Genomic DNA, 11,319 nt, shown 5'->3' with positions numbered 1-11,319 from the left:
ACAGGTGTGAGAACTTGACCTCGAAAGCTTGCCAACAGTCCACAGTTCTCATTAACTCAGTGAATTCCAGATTCTTCTTATCTTGCTTAAGCTTCCTCGCGCCTCTCATGGCCTTGCTGTATCTTTCAGGATTATTCAGTTTATGTACCAATTATCCATTCTCCTGTGAGAACACTGCCTCCACAAAGACCCTGGAGCCAGCCCAGGATGAGCCTGAGACATTTCCCTGGTGAGCAGCAGCTGCCCAGGGGACTGTGGGCACTATGGGTGAGGTGCACACTGGGGACAGGATGAGGTGAAACCCTGGGTACTGGGCTCTGGTGCATGGCCACCTCTTTTTGGGGATAGAACTGCTGATGGATGCCAAGAACAGGCAGCCACAGAGCACCAAAGAAGATGAACCAGATATGGGGTTATTGCTCAGTGCCACATTCAGTTTTGGAGAGAAAACATGGGCTTCTAGCAAAAGCAGGGGCAGAGGCTTTCTGCTGTCTGGACAGGAGGTGCTCTGGAGCCATGTGCCAGGCTGCCCCGAATCTGTCCTTCATCACCAGGCTGGGCTGGTGCCATGGCTCTGTCCTGCTCCACAAACCTGCTCTTGCTCCGTGCTGCCCCTCTTCCTGAACCTGTGGAGCCGGCACCAAGGGAATCAAACCTGGGCTAGCAGGATGCTGCTGCTGCCCTGCACTGTTGACCTGCTCTGAGCTGTGTCCAGGCAGGAGCCTTCTGCCTCTGCTGTCACCTGGCCCCACGCTTGCCATGCCACTGATGAGCTGATTTAATTCAATCCCTGGCACCTCCCAGGTATTCCTGAACTGCAGCTCTGCACCTGCACTCACATGGAGCATCAGCTCCAGCATGCTGCCTTTGGCCAGCTGCTGTGCCTTGCTGAGCTGTGCTATGCTATGCTGTGCCATGCCATGCTGTGCCTTACCATGCTGTGCTGTGCTGTGCTGTGCTGCACCATGCTGTTCTGTGCAGTGCAATGCTATGCCATGCTGTTCTGTGCCATGCCAGCCTCTCCTCTGTGCTTCTCATGCCTGTGGACCCCTCAACTCCTAGAGCTGAGACTGAACTGGTGCCAGTGCCAGTGGCAGCTCAGTGGCAGTCCCTGAAGTTCCTCTCCTGTGGGGCTCCTGGGCTGCAGCACAGCCTGGCCTTCCATCCTCCTGCTGCACACACAGACCTCTGCTAATGCACACTGGAAAAGATGGGTTTGACTGGTGAAGACGTTTGCCAGAACAGGGTTAGATTGTCCCTAACAACAATGTATGTGCACATGCTGGGGTGACCAGTTTCCCGCAGATGTGTTTCTGGGTGCGGGTGCTGGCAGCATCCTAATGTCACCCTGCCTGGATGGGGGTCAACGGGTGCCTCCATTCACTCATGGTGACATTCCTGCAGCATCCCCTCCCTGCCCAGCAGCTTTCCCAGCCATGTCCTTTCCTCCTGGAAGCACCCAAACCAAAACGCTGTGAGTGAGCCAAATTAAGCAGCACTCACACTACTCTTTGTTATAGCAAAGACAAACAAAAAGGGAGAAGGAACATGGTTTCCTTTGCTTATTTCTCTGCCAGGCTGTTAGTTCCCTGCTCAGCTTGCTGGGGGTTTGGAGCTGCCTGGCAGGGCACAAGGCCTTTTGTTTTAAGAGTCATTTTTCTGCTTGCTGGGTTTCACATCTCTCTTACAGGCAGTTCCCCTCCTACAACACCCGACGGGGAACATCGCACCACTAGTGAGGGGATGGCGAGTCCTCCCCATGGGGAGGAAGCACACATTTGCTTATCTGAGCTTCCCCAGCTGGTTTTCCAATAGCCTGGGCGCTTTATAGGGAACAAGCATCGCATCGGGAATGAGCAGGACCACAGTGATGCAAGAGAGGCTCTACTGGTGGAGGGAAGAGTTTGTGTTCCTCTTGGAAAAATCACAACCCCCTCTGTGCACAGTTCACCTCCTGAGGTGGGCTGGGATTTCCTCTGCCCATCCTCGTCCTCGGCCATGCTAGGCATTGCATCAAACACCACCTCTGAGGGAAGTTTCGTCACCCCTGATCAAAGGTGGTCTCAATCAGGCTGCTTAGCTATTCTAGCAGAGACTACAAGGAAATTCAGGCACCTTCAAAGGCTCCAGTGCAAGTATAAAGCAGAGTAGGGAGTGGGTTATTTCTAACCATCCCTTTATATTTGTGTTAAAAACACACCCCAAGCCAGAGCCAAAGGCAAGGTCCAGCTGTGCCACCACAGGTGGCAGGAGATGTGCTGCCCTCAAGGGCAAAGTACCCAATAAAGATGATACTTGGTAGGAGAAATGATGACTGTACCATAGACCTGCTCACCTCAATGCCACCAGAGCAGCAGATCTGGATCTGGACCATGACCCTAGGGGTTCCAAAGCCCAGTCCTCTGCTTTTTAGTACTTTTCAGGCCTCCCATCACAGGCTCAGCAGGCATTGCTTACTGCAGGGCTGCAAGGAGTTCTTGAGCTTGGGCTCTTTGCTGCAGGCAGAGAGACACAACTGACTGCATTAACCACTGGGGTTTGAAGAAGACATAGGCAGGACAGCAAAGTTCAGAGGATGCGGATGAAAAGGGCAAGAGCATTTGCAGATGACAAAGATCACACAAGGTTATTGCTTAGAAAAGGGGAAGAGGTAAAGGACACTAAGTGGAAATCTGCGGAGGGACATATGAAAACAACCAGTTCCTCTTTGTGCCATATCCCGTAAGTGCAGTACAGAAATTAAAGGGGCAGCAGATGTGGAAGAGATGAAACAAAGCTGATTTTATGTATTTTACTTCCTGTCAGGTTTTGAAATATGCTGGCATGGTTCAGACAGCCGGAGGTAAGGAATGCCATGATACAAAGCCCATATGACAACACTAGTGACAACACAGCATTGTGTTTCCCAGCACCATTTTGAGGGTTTTACAAAACCATGGGGTTTTACAGTGGGAATAAACCCATCTTTGTGACTCTTCTGGTTTTGAGAGAGGAGAAACACTGTCACCTTCAGTCCCTGATGGAAACTGAGGACAGCCAGGGATGAGCACAGTCCCCCTGGTGCCCCCACAGCCTGGCCCCAATGGACTCTCCAACCCAACCACCTCTTGTTCCCAGCGTCAGAAAGTGGACAGACACCCCTGGTGTGTGCTGGGGAAGGGAGGTCACCTCCCTGAAACAGGGGGGCTGTGGTTATATTCCAGCCCCTTAACTAAGGTCAGGGTGGAGATTTCCATCAAGCTGAACATCTGAAGTCAAACCCAAATTTGGTCCCTGCTCCATCCTCATTGCATCACTCTGTATCTGAGCTGTTGGGGCACAGAGGGGAGTAGTGACACACAGATCCCTGGGCCTCCCCCAGGAACATGCCATTTCTTCCATAGAGGCTTTTTTCCCTGTCAGCTGACACAGCCAGGATCACACGAGGCAGCTGGAGCACAGGATTAGCAGCTCACTATTGAAGGATGTCTGTCTGGCTGCACATTTATTAGTAATACTGGCTGATACACAGGCCCCACACTTACGCGAACTACTGCTTCTTCCTTCTTATCTTCGTGGCACAACCTTCCACTTTATCCATGCTCATAGAAGAGCTCCCGCATGCAGAAGCAGCCTCAGCAGAGCCCCGGCTCTTGGCTCAGCACCATTCATCATCAGGGGATGAAGTGGATGAGAGCTCCCACAGGGTGGCTGGATGGGGGCAGCAGCTCTGGACCTCACTGAGGAACTCCCAAACTCACGGAGTTTAGGTCCTCAAGGCGAGTGCAGCATGGCCTAAACATAGCTGCGTTTCCCTGTGGAAACATTTGGGATTGAAGCAGAGAAACTTTGGCCCCCAGGGGCTTTCAGGATTTGGGGGTCTTGGTTGCTGAGAAGTTTCTGTGACCTGGCTTCATAGAGCACTTAAGCCCAGAAACCCCTGTGTGCTGGGCTGCATCCTCAGCATGTGAGCAGCAGGTCAAGGGAGGAGATTGTCCCTTAGTCCTGATTCAGCTCTGGGACAACAACACAAGAGGGGCATGGAGTGAGTCCAGAGGAGGTCATGGAGATGCTGCGAGGGCTGGAGCAGCTCTGCTCTGGAGCCAGGCTGAGAGAGCTGGGCTGGTTCAGCCTGGAGAAGAGAAGGCTCCTTCCTTAAGGGGAGACCTCAGAGCAGCTCCCAGTGCCTAAAGGGGCTACAAGAAACCTGGAGAGGGGCTTTGGGCAAGGGCCTGTAGGGACAGGACAAGGGGAATGGCTTTAACCTGACAGAGGGGAGACTGAGATGAGCTCTTAGGCAGAAGCTCTTCCCTGTGAGGGTGCTGAGGCGCTGGCACAGGTTGCCCAGAGAAGCTGTGGCTGCCCCATCCCTGGCAGTGTTCAAGGCCAGGTTGGATGGGGCTTGAAGCAGGGTGGTCTAGTGGAAGGTGTCCCTGCCCATGGCAGGGGGTTGGAACTGGATGAGCTTTAAGGTCCCTTCCAACCCAAACCAGTCTGGGATTCTATCATTCTATGATTTTTCCTGTGGTTGTTCCAGTGACTGTGAGTGACCAGCAGCAGGGAAGATTAGTTGGAGAGAGACCATTCAGAGAAAACACTGGGAGTTGTTTGAGGCTGTCACTCAGGACACTGGCTGCCTCCAGGTTTCAAGTGGGACCTGCTGGGCAATCCCCAGTCACACTGCCCTGGGAGACACCAGACTCCATGCCTGAGGACAGGAAGGACAGAGCTGGTCCCACCATCTCTGCATGGCCCAGGGAAAGGCATTGCTACGGGACAGAGGGTTTGCTGCCAAACATGTCTGCTCCTGCAGTGCCAGGAGTGGCATGTTTCTGCACATACACTGCCCAGAAGCTAAAACCTTTCTCATTGTCCCTCTCTCCCATGCTCTCAGTGCAGCTCCTTTGCTCTGGGTATAGTTCATAACATGCCTTGCACCAGCCCAGGCAAGTGGCTGGATTTCACATCCCTGTGCTTCTAAAAACCTTCCAGGTTTTCACGACCACAAAACCACATGGATGCTGGGAAGGAAGAGTACCTTGTACAGCCACCTCCAGTCTCATTTAACCTCTGCAAGGATTGGTTAGCTGGTGCAGATTAAACATTAAACCCTTAAAAACATCCTTTGCCTCAAAAAAACATCAATAAATGCAGGGCAGGGACTGGTTAGTGCAGATGGTAATGGGAGCACGAGAGCCCTTGTGTGTACAAGGAAACACAGATCCAGCCCCTGCAAGCAGGTTCTGGCTGCGTGAGGGATGGATCACAGCAGAGGTCATGAAGCAATTCAGGCCAAAGGCTTCAGCCTGGGGCTTGTTTATGCTGGTTTATGGGCCAAGATCCTGCCCTGCCCTTCTCCTCTGGTCAGCCCTGGACCCTCCTCTCTGCAAACAGCTCTTAGTGCAGCCCAGGGGCTGCAGCAGGCACCTGCTGAGGGTGCTCTCACCCAGGGAAGGGGCATGAGGGTGCTCCCGGCAGCCAGAGGAGCAGCATATATCCCCTCCAAACACAGGCTAGGAATTCTCTCCAAGATGTCAGTGGGAGGTGGAGGTAGCTCCAAAACTGTCAGAGTGTTGAGCACAAGATAGGCAGTAGAGAGATGTGCCCTGGGTCTTCCTTGGAAACCTCTGCACTTGCCCCTCTGCTTCCCTCAGCCAAGGCTGTGTCAAACACAGGTTAATCAGGTTTCCTCCGCTTGTCAGTTATTCCCCTGTGGTTTCCACTTCTGCATTTTTTGTACATAATCATGCTATTGTTCATTAGGGAGGGAGCTGCCCCACAAGAACCCACAGCCACAGGATGACAGGAGCCATGGTGGAGCACATCCCCGCAGTCCCTGGAGCTGAGCTGCTCCCTCCAGGGTCAAGAGCTCACCATTGCGAAACAAACCCAGGTCACAGCCCTGGTATGGGGCAAGTGAAGCTCTAAGAGAGAAATGCCTTTACCTGCCCAAACAGAAGAAGATCACATGGCAACACAGGAGCTGTGCATAATGTTCTTCTAGACTAAGAGAAACCCTATGGAGCTCCATGATAGAGGTTATGGCAATTGTTAAAGATCAGGCAAATCCTTGGGGGAAAGAGCATCAACAAGAATTTCTGTGAGCTGTGAAACTGCTGAAACCAGTTTTCTTCTGGCTTTGTGTTAAGGATGGGGAACTGGGGGGGACTCTGATACCCAACAAGAATTATCCCTGCTCAGCCCTTCCCTCTGGAAGGCAGTGGCAGAGGCTGGCTTCCTGCTTCTGTGGAACAAGAGCCAAACATTGAGAAACTCAGCATCTCTGAGACTTTGCTGCCTCTTCCTCTTTTTCTACAAGAGATCTGGAGAGGGGCTTTGAACAAGGGCCGAGGGGGAATGCCTTTAACCTGACAGAGGGGAGATTGAGATGAGCTCTTAGGCAGACGTCCTTCGATGTGAGGGTGCTGAGGCGCTGGCACAGGGTGCCCAGAGAAGCTGTGGCTGCCCCATCCCTGGCAGTGTTCAAGACCAGGTCGGATGGGGCTTGGAGCAATCTGGTCTGGTGGAAGGTGTCCCTGCCTGTGGCAGGGGGTTGGAACTGGATGAGCTTTAAGATCCCTTCCAACCCAAACCAGTCTGGGGTTCTATGGTTCCCCCCATTAAATTTGTGTGAGTGTGGTAACGAGGAAGGTCCTGCAGCACTTTGGCTGTGGAGGTCGCCTGGACTCTCCTGTTCCACCATCCCCGAGGGTTGTCTCTGCACTGGCCCCCAGGTGAGGGCAGTGGGTGGCTTCACCATGCTGCACCACTTATGTAGGTGCTGAGGTGACAGGAAGGACTGGTGCAGATGCTCCAGTCCCACCAGCATGACCCCCACAGCCACTGGCCCCGTGCTGCTGAAGCAGCAGGAGCTGCCTGCTCACTGCGAGGGGCTCATCTCCATCAAGCATACAAGACCCATCATGCAAGAGGTCAAGGGACAAAACACCAGATGGGACGTGTGCCTCTGCCCAGCTTGGCAAACTGGGAGAGCTCCTGATGTTTCAGTCCTAAACCTTCCTTGGGAAAATCTGGACAAGTTGTTGCTCTGCAGGATTCACAGAGAGCAACCAACTTCCTCCTATCTGTGGTCTTTGTTGTGCTTGAATTCAGAGCCTCAACAAGCTCAGCCTACCAAGGCATGGCATGCTTAGACCCCTGCAGAAGCTATATGACTCAGAAGCCCATATCCAATGGTTCTCAAAAGGGGCCATCTGCCTGAGGCAATCCCTGCAGCACAGTACAGAGCTTCACAGCGCAAGGGGGAAAAAGTGGGTCTTCACATTGTCACAGAAATGTCTGGGCTCAAAGTTTAATCCTTATCCAGTTCCAACCCCCTGCCATGGCCAGGGATACCTTCCACTGGACCAGGTTGCTCAAAGCCCCATACAACCTAGCACTGGAGGCTTTAAGGAAGCAGGATTACACAGCACAATGTGCAACATTTGAGGAAGAGAAATAGACTGTGCCTTAGTCACCATGAGCAGGACAATGCTGGTTGCAGCCAGAGGGTCCTGCTGAGCTTGTGGAGCCAACACAAGTGCTGCTCTGTCTGCAACACTTCCAGGTCAAAAATGTGGACTTCCAGACATTCATCATACAAAGGATCCAGCATCACATAGGCTGGGATGATGAGGCACTGATCACTGGCTTGCTGGACTTGCAGTCTATGGGTTTCCAAAGCTGCCCCTTTCACCTTGCAGCTGCAAGAGATCTCAGACTGGTTTGGATTGGAAGGGACCCTAAAGCTCATCCAGTTCCAACCCCCTGCCATGGGCAGGGACACTTTCCACTAGACCAGATTGATCCAAGCCCCATCAAACCTAGCCTTGAACACTGCCAGGGATGGGGCAGCCACAGCTTCTCTGGGCACCCTTCTGCCTAAGAGCTCACCTCAATCTCCCCTCTGTCAGGTTAAAGCCATTCCCCCTTGTCCTGTCCCTACAGGCCCTTGTCCAAAGCCCCTCTCCAGGTTTCTTGCAGCCCCTTTAGGCACTGGAGCTGCTCTAAGGTCTCCCCTTAAGGAGCCTTCTCTTCTCCAGGCTGAACCAGCCCAGCTCTCTCAGCCTGGCTCCAGAGCAGAGCTGCTCCAGCCCTCGCAGCATCTCTGTGGCCTCCTCTGGACTCTGTCCAACAGCTCCACGTCCCTCTTGTGTTGTTGCCCCAGAGCTGGATGCAGAACTGCAGGGGGCGGTCTCCCCAGAGTGCAGCAGAGGGGGAGAATCCCCTCCCTCAACCTGCTGCTCACACTGTAGGGATGCAGCCCCACTTATCTGGTGGATGACAAGTCCAGTCAGAAACTACTTAGAAACCCTGCCAGTGAAAGGCATGTGCAGGGTACAGCTCTTCATTTTGGAGGACAATTTAACCACAACAAGGGAGGTGTCTCACCAAGCAAGCAATGAACTGAAGCTGTGTTGGCAGCTGGGTAGTGTGCACTCAGGTTCAGAGACAGCATAGACAGTTCTAGCACCTAATCTACATTTGCACAAGAGAAACCAGCACCAGCTCAGCAGGCCAGGAGCTGAACACCCTCAAATTCTGCCCCGCTCCAGTCTGGATCCAGTTTCTCTGAGCAGCCCTTTATGTGATTTGAAAACAGTGTCAGAAGCCGACTCAGGCATCAATTGAGCTACAACTCTCTGGGCTGCTGGGGCAGAGGCTCTGCCACCCACAGCAGTGCTTCGGGAAATAGAGAGTGAGGCAGGTCTGGAGACACCAACAGGGTGCCTTAAAAGGACTTAAAAGAACTCCTCTAGGTTTGCTGCCAGAAGCAGTGTTGTACCATCAGCTAGTTACAAAACCTCTCCCAGCGAAGCAAGGATCTGTGTCATAGAATCATAGAATGGTTAGGATTGGAAAGGACCTGTAGTGGTTTAAACAAAGTCAAGATAAATCACGCAGTCGCTCTCTCACTCCCCCTCCCCCCCCCCCCCCCCTTTTTTTGCCCTACCCCTGCTCCCGGAGGGATGGGAAGGAGAATCAAAAGAATGCAACTCCCCTGGGTTGAGGTAAGAACAGTCCAGTAACTAAGGTATAACACAAATCACTACTGCTACCACCAATAATAATAATGATAAAGGAAATAGCAAGGGAAGAGAATACACCACCTCACCACCAACCGACTGATAACTTGCCCCCCCCAGCCCGATCAAGCACCGACCGATACTTCCTCCAACCCTGCAGTCCCCCAGCCCTTCCGGCTAACTCCCAGTTACATCCTGGGCATGACGTGCTGTGGTATGGAATACCTCTTTGGTCAGTTTGGGTCAGGTGTCCTGGCTCTGCTTTCCTCACAGCTTCCCCTCCTCCCTGGCAGAGCATGAGGCTCACAAAGTCCTTGGCCAGACTAAACATTTGAGCAGTAACTAAAAACATCAGTGCTATCAGCACCGTTCCCAGGGTGAAAGTCAAAAACACAGTGCTGCACCAGCTACCAAGAAAGAGAAAAAATGACTGATACTGCTGAACCCAGAACAGGACTTGAAGATCATCCAGTTCCAACTCCCCTGCCAGGGGCAGGGACACCTCACACTAAACCACGTCACCCAAGGCTCTGTCCAACCTGGTCTTGAACACTGCCAGGGATGGAACATTCACAACCTCCCTGGGCAACCCATTCCAGTGCCTCACCACCCTAACAGGAAAGAATTTCCTCCTTATATCCAATCTAAACTTCCCCTGTTTAAGTTTTAACCCATTACTTCTTGTCCTGTCACTACAGTCCCTAATGAAGAGTCCCTCCCCAGCATCCCTATAGGCCCCCTTCAGATACTAGAAGGCTGCTATGAGGTCTCCACGCAGCCTTCTCTTCTCCAGGCTGAACAGCCCCAACTTCCTCAGCCTGTCTTCATACGGGAGGTGCTCCAGTTCCCTGATCATCCTCGTGGCCCTTCTCTGGACTTGTTCCAACAGCTCCATGTCCTTTTTATGTTGAGGACACCAGAACTGCACACAATACTCCAGGTGAGGTCTCGTGAGAGCAGAGCAGAGGGGCAGGATCACCTCCTTTGACCTGATGCAGCCCAGGATACGGTTGGTTTCTGAGCTGTGAGTGCACACTGAAGCCAGCTCATGTTCATTTTCTCATCACCCGACACCCCCAAGTCCTTCTCTGCAAGGCTGCTCTGAATCACTTCTCTTCATGTTTACAGACAAGACTGTGCAGAGAAAACCCACAGCTGGTGAGCATCCTGCTCTCTTCATGCCAGAGCACCGTGGCAGGATGGAGGACAGTCTTCACCTTCCAGGAGTTAAGGCTCCTCCAGCTTCATTATGAACCACCTGTGGCACTTCACCCATTAACTCTTTCATCACCAAGCCCTACAGGGATGATAAAGAGTTCTCACTACTTGGTGCAGTCATTGCAATTATCAAATAGAATGAAACAGGTTGGAAAAGACCTTTAGGATCATCAGGTCCAACTATTCCCCAGCACTGCAAAGGCCACCACTAAACCATGTCACTGAAGGCCTTGTCTACACGTTTTTCCAGTCAAGTACTTTCAAGTAGCTGTCACGTTCAGAACCAGCAGCCTGTGCTTGCTTCTCAACTCCTCCAGATCCCACAGGCACATTTTCCTGCTACTGAGCGCCTTGGTTTGTTAAGTTTAAGGTCTTTAAGGCAGTTGTAAAATTGTGGTTTATGGTCTTTTATGCTAAGCTCACTTTTGGAATTTAAGTGAAGAAAGCCTATTCATACCCTCTTTTCATCTCCCATCTCTTCCAGTACTCAACCTGGTAATGTTTAATTTGTGGGACTTTTGGCTTGGAGGAAGGGCTGGTTGGGTAGTGGAGGGAGGCAGAAGCTGAGGAGTGGGCCAAGGGGAACCTCTAGTGGCCACGGGCTCCGCAGCGAACCTGCAACCCGGCAGCGCAGAGCTGGCTCGAAACCAGGCTGAGAATCACTCCCACAGGCTCAGCAATTCCCCTTTTCTACATGGCATCGCCTTAGAGCACAGCTTTGCTCTTCGGAACAGCCATGTACAAGACCACAGGAGGCCCCGCGTTGTTTATCAGGGGTATTTGTGGTGGCTTCACTTTGCTTTTGCCTGGCAGGATTTTCACTCAAACCCCAAGAATTTCACCTTTAATTTCCTTGATCATTGTGTGCGGGCATGTTCCAAAGGCTCAGAATATCCTGATATCCTCCACCTACAACCAATACATTCCTGTAGTTCCCACAAGTCTTACATTTAAGTTTCAGGCATTGGCAAAGCCTTGGCTTAAGTAACAGAAACAACGGTTGAAACCTGCACTGTTAAACAGAAACACTCATTTGAACCATGGCAAAAAGCATTCATGCTGTTCTCAGGGCCACAGGCAAGGAAGAGATCCAGGT

Source organism: Pezoporus occidentalis, unplaced genomic scaffold (assembly GCF_034315485.1).
Source record: "Pezoporus occidentalis ecotype Australia unplaced genomic scaffold, CSIRO_AGI_Poc_V1 ctg158, whole genome shotgun sequence".
Lineage (NCBI taxonomy): Eukaryota > Metazoa > Chordata > Aves > Psittaciformes > Psittacidae > Pezoporus > Pezoporus occidentalis.
Note: the sequence above shows the minus strand (reverse complement) of the source record.